We start from the raw sequence: 6,601 nt of genomic DNA, 5'->3' as shown, positions 1-6,601 counted from the left end.
CAACCCACTTTAACTAGTCCACTGTCAAAACATTCCCCTTAATCAGGAATTTTTCGATTTCAAAAAACAACTTTATTTTTTGTCCTGGAGAAATTCCCGGTTTTCCCGAAATCCCAGGAATTTCGTAATACCATTTCTCGATTAAAACATTTTATTACTTCAACATTTCTCGACCCTTTTGAAAAATTCCAACACCAACTCATTCACAACATTCAAGATTTTTACCATTTTCAAAAAAATTCCCTGTTCTCCCGGAATTTCCAAATTTTTATGAAATTCCCATTGAAATGAATGGAACATTTTTCAAAGTTCCACAACTCATACATTTTTCATCTAATTCAAACCATTTCAACTTCAAAATATTCAGCCTGTTCAGGAATTGTGTGCTCCTCTTCAACAAATCCAAAAAAAATTCCGGGATTTCCTAGAATTCCAGGTTTTTGGAGACATTTTCCTCATTCAAAATGAATGGGCCATTATTCACACTTCAACCATTTCAAAAATGTTCAACCTATTCAAACCATTCTACCTTCAACACATTCCACTCATCCTGGACAGTAAAACTATTCTTTTTACAATTTCAAAAAAATTCCAGGAATTCCCAGTTTTCCAAACCCTATTTTCACCCTCTTTTCTCCCACATTTTTCAACCCACTTCAACCGTTCCACCGTCAAATCATTCTTCTTAATTAGGACAAAAAAACAGAGGTTTTTTTTTTAATTGGGGAAATTCCCGGTTTTTCCGAAATTCCAGGAATTCCGTAATGCCATTTCTCAATTAAAAAATGTTACTACTTCAACATTTTTCGACCGTTTTGAAAAATTCCAACACCGACTCATTCAAAACATTAAAGTTTTTTATTATTTTCAAAAAAATTCCCTCTTTTCCCGGAATTCCCAAATTTTTATGCTATTCCCATTGAAATTAATGGAACATTTTTCAAAGTTCCGCAACTCCTACATTTGTCATCTAATTCAAACCGTTTCAACTTCAAAATATTCATCCTTCAACAATTCAAAAAAATTCCTGAATTTCCCAGAATTCCCAGTTTTTCAAACCCTTTTTTCACCATTTTTTCTGTCGACTACTCCTTCCACATTTTTCAACCCACTTTAACTATTGCACTGTCAAAACATTCCTCTTAATCGGGAATTTTTCGAGTTCAAAAAGCAACTTTGTTTTTTGTCCTGGAAAAATTCCCGGTTTTCCCGAAATTCCGTAATGCCATTTCTCAATTAAAAAATGTTACTACTTCAACATTTCTCGACCCTTTTGAAAAATTCAAAACTTGTGAACAAGACTCCAAGATACTTGAACTCCTCCACTGTAATTTTCTCTTTTCAACCCATAATATTCACATTAAATATGAATATATTTAGTCTTTTCTACAAATATTATTCACATTAAATACAGTTGATCTCTTACACACATAATATTCACATTAAATACAAACATTATATTTCTCTTTTCCAAACATAGTATTCACATTAAATAAAAACATTTTTATATACATAATATTCACATTAAATAAAAACATTTTTACATACATAATATTCACATTAAATACAAATGTAGTTTCTCTTTTCCACACACAATAATAACATTAAATACAGCTTCTCTTTTACATACTTAATATTCACATGAAATATGGATGTAGTTTATATTTACTACACACAAACATACGGTTTCTCTTTTCCCCACATAACATTTACATTAAAGGCCTACTGAAACCCACTACTACCGACCACGCAGTCTGATAGTTTATATATCAATGATGAAATCTTAACATTATAACACATGCCAATACGGCCGGGTTAACTTATAAAGTGACATTTTAAATTTGCCGCTAAACTTCCGGTTCGAAACGCCTCTGAGGATGACGTATGCGTGTGACGTAGCCCGGCGAACACGGGTATGCCTTCCACATTGAAGCCGATACGAAAAAGCTCTGTTTTCATTTCATAATTCCACAGTATTCTGGACATCTGTGTTCGTGAATCTGTTTCAATCATGTTCATTGCATTATGGAGAAGGAAGCCGAGCAAGCAAAGAAGAAAGTTGTCGGTGCGAAATGGACGTATTTTTCGAACGTAGTCAGCCACAACAGTACACAGCCGGCGCTTCTTTGTTTACATTCCCGAAAGATGCAGTCAAGATGGAAGAACTCGGATAACAGAGACTCTAACCAGGAGGACTTTTGATTTGGATACACAGACGCCTGTAGAGAACTGGGACAACACAGACTCTTACCAGGATTACTTTGATTTGGATGACAAAGACGCAGACGTGCTACTGTGAGTATGCAGCTTTGGCTTTTTTTTGCGTATGTACGTAACTTTTTTTAAAATATATAAGCTTTATGAACCTTGGGTTAGGTGAACGGTCTTTTGGGCTGAGTGATTGTGTGTGTTGATCAGGTGTTTGAATTGTATTGGCGTGTTCTATGGAGCTAGGAGCTAGCAGAGGAGCTAGCATAACACGTACCGTACCGTACGTGCGCGTCACGTACGTAACTTTTTAAAAATATATAAGCTTTATGAACCTTGGGTTAGGTGAACGGTCTTTTGGGCTGAGTGATTGTGTGTGTTGATCATGTGTTTGAATTGTATTGGCGTGTTCTATGGAGCTAGGAGCTAGCAGAGGAGCTAGGAGCTAGCATAACACGTACCGTACCGTACGTGCGCGTCACGTACGTAACTTTTTAAAAATATATAAGCTTTATGAACCTTGGGTTAGGTGAACGGTCTTTTGGGCTGAGTGATTGTGTGTGTTGATCAGGTGTTTGAATTGTATTGGCGTGTTCTATGGAGCTAGGAGCTAGCAGAGGAGCTAGGAGCTAGCATAACAAACACGCAGGTGTTATTATGCAGGATTAATTTGTGGCATATTAAATATAAGCCTGGTTGTGTTGTGGCTAATAGAGTAAATATATGTCTTGTGTTTATTTACTGTTGTAGTCATTCCCAGCTGAATATCAGGTACCGTGAGTATGCAGCCTTGGCTGCTAAACATTCGATAACTTGACCGTATGTGCGCGTCACGTACGTAACTTTTTAAAAATATATAAGCTTTATGAACCTTGGGTTAGGTAAACGGTCTTTTGGGCTGAGTGATTGTGTGTGTTGATCAGGTGTTTGAATTGTATTGGCGTGTTCTATGGAGCTAGGAGCTAGCAGAGGAGCTAGGAGCTAGCATAACAAACACGCAGGTGTTTTTATGCAGGATTAATTTGTGGCATATTAAATATAAGCCTGGTTGTGTTGTGGCTAATAGAGTATATATATGTCTTGTGTTTATTTACTGTTGTAGTCATTCCCAGCTGAATATCAGGTCACCCCCGGCTCTCACAGCATCTTCCCTATCTGAATAGCTTCAACTCCCCACTAGTCCTTCACTTGCACTTTACTCATCCACAAATCTTTCATCCTCGCTCAAATTAATGGGGAAATTGTCGCTTTCTCGGTCCGAATCTCTCTCACTTCATGCGGCCATCATTGTAAACAATAGGGAACTTTGCGTATATGTTCAACTGACTACGTCACGCTACTTCCGGTAGGTGCAAGCCTTTTTTTTTATCAGATACCAAAAGTTGCAATCTTTATCGTCGTTGTTCTATACTAAATCCTTTCAGCAAAAATATGGCAATATCGCGAAATGATCAAGTATGACACATAGAATAGATCTGCTATCCCCGTTTAAATAAAAAAAATTCATTTCAGTAGGCCTTTAAATATAAACATATACAGTTTCTCTTTTCACACACATAATAGTCACTTTAAATACATAGTTTCTCTTTTCCACATTTCATTCAAATTAGATACAAACACAAACACATAACAATCACATTAAAAACATAAAAATTTATTTTCCACACGTAATATTCACATAAATATAAACATACAGTTTCTCTTTACGACACATAGTATTCACATTAAATAAAACCACTTCATACATAATATTCAAATGAAATACAAATGTAGTTTGTCTTTTCTACACATGCTATTCATATTAAATATGAACATATTTCATCTTTCTCACACATAATATTCACATTAAATACAAACATACAGTTTCTCTTTTCCCCACATAACATTTACATTAAATATAAACATATACACTTTCTCTTTTCCACACATAATATTCACTTTATAATACATAGTTTCTCCTTTCCACACATTTTATTCAAATTAAAGTAGATACAAACATAGTTTCTCTTTACCACACATAACATTCACATTAAAAACATATAATTTCTCTTTTCCACACGTAATAGTCACATAAATATAAACATACGGTTTCTCTTTACGACACATAGTATTCACATTAAATAAAACCATTTCATACATAATATTCAAATTAAATACTAATGTAGTTTCTCTTTTCTACACAATATTCATATTAAATATGAGAATATTTCGTCTTTCTCACACATAATATTCACATTAAATACAATCATACAGTTTCTCTATTCCCCACATAACATTTACATTAAATATAAACATATACAGTTTCTCTTTTCCACACATAATATTCACTTTAATACATAGTTTCTCTTTTCCACACATTTTATTCAAATTAGATACAAACATAGTTTCTCTTTAACACACATAACATTCACATTAAAAACATATAATTTCTCTTTTCCACAAGTAATATTCACATAAATATAAACATACAGTTTCTGTTTACGACACATAGCATTCACATTAAATAAAACCATTTCATACATAATATTCAAATTAAATACAAATGTAGTTCCTCTTTTCTACTCGATATTCATATTAAATATGAACATATTTCGTCTTTCTCACACATAATATTCAAATTAAATACAAACATAGTTTCTATTTTCCACACATGATATTGACATTAAATATAAGCATACAGTTTTTTTTAACAAGCACATTAAATATTAACATAGTTTCTCTTTTTCACACATATCTACATGAAAGACAAATATTTAGTTTCTCTTTTCCACATTTAACACTAACATAAACACAAACATAGTTTTTCTTTCCACGCATAATATGTACATTATATACAAACATATTTTTCTCTTTTCCACACATAGTATTCACATTGAATATTGACATATTTTCTCTTAAGCACACATCATTGTCACATTACATAGTTTCTCTTTTCCACACTTCACATTCAAATTAGATATAAACATTGTTTCTCTTTTTCACACATATCATAGTTTCTCTTTTCCACATCTAACACTAACATAAACACAAACATAGTTTCTCTTTCCACGCATAATATGTACATTATATACAAACATATTTTTCTCTTTTCCACACATAGTATTCACATTGAATATTGACATATTTTCTCTTAAACACACATCATAGTCACATTAAATACATAGTTTCTCTTTTCCACACTTCACATTCAAATTAAATATAAACATAGTTTCTCTTTTTCACACATATCATAGTTTGTCTTTTCCAGATTTAACACTAACATAAACACAAACATAGTTTCTCTTTCCACGCATAATATGTACATTATATACAAACATATTTTTCTCTTTTCCACACATAGTATTCACATTGAATATTGACATATTTTCTCTTAAGCACACATCATTGTCACATTACATAGTTTCTCTTTTCCACACTTCACATTCAAATTAGATATAAACATTGTTTCTCTTTTTCACACATATCATAGTTTCTCTTTTCCACATCTAACACTAACATAAACACAAACATAGTTTCTCTTTCCACGCATAATATGTACATTATATACAAACATATTTTTCTCTTTTCCACACATAGTATTCACATTGAATATTGACATATTTTCTCTTAAACACACATCATAGTCACATTAAATACATAGTTTCTCTTTTCCACACTTCACATTCAAATTAAATATAAACATAGTTTCTCTTTTTCACACATATAGTTTCTCTTTTCCACATTTAACACTAACATAAACACAAACATAGTTTCTCTTTCCACGCATAATATGTACATTATATACAAACATATTTTTCTCTTATCCACACATAGCATTCACATTAAATATTGACATATTTTTTCTTAAACACACATCATAGTCACATTAAATACATAGTTTCTCTTTTGCACACTTAACAAGCACATTAAATATTAACATAGTTTCTCTTTTTCACACATATCTACATGAAAGACAAATATTTAGTTTCTCTTTTCCAAATTTAACACTAACATAAACAAAAACATAGTTTCTCTTTCCATGCATAATATGTACATTATATAAAAAACATATTTTGTCTTTTCCACACATAGTATTCACATTGAATATTGACATATTTTCTCTTAAGCACACATCATAGTCACATGAAATACATAGTTTCTCTTTTCCACACTTCACATTCAAATTAAATATAAACATATTTTCTCTTTTTCACACATATCATAGTTTCTCTTTTCCACATTTAACACTAACATAAACACAAACATAGTTTCTCTTTCCACGCATAATATGTACATTATATACAAACATAGTTTCTCTTTTCCACACTCCACATTCAAATTAAATATTAACATAGTTTCTCTTTTTCACACATAATATTCACATAAATACAAACAGTTTCTCTTTTCCACACTT

This window comes from Entelurus aequoreus, linkage group LG19 (assembly GCF_033978785.1).
Source record: "Entelurus aequoreus isolate RoL-2023_Sb linkage group LG19, RoL_Eaeq_v1.1, whole genome shotgun sequence".
Classification (NCBI taxonomy): Eukaryota; Metazoa; Chordata; class Actinopteri; order Syngnathiformes; family Syngnathidae; genus Entelurus; species Entelurus aequoreus.
The sequence above is the reverse complement of the archived record's forward strand: the minus strand, read 5'-3'. Positions refer to the sequence as shown.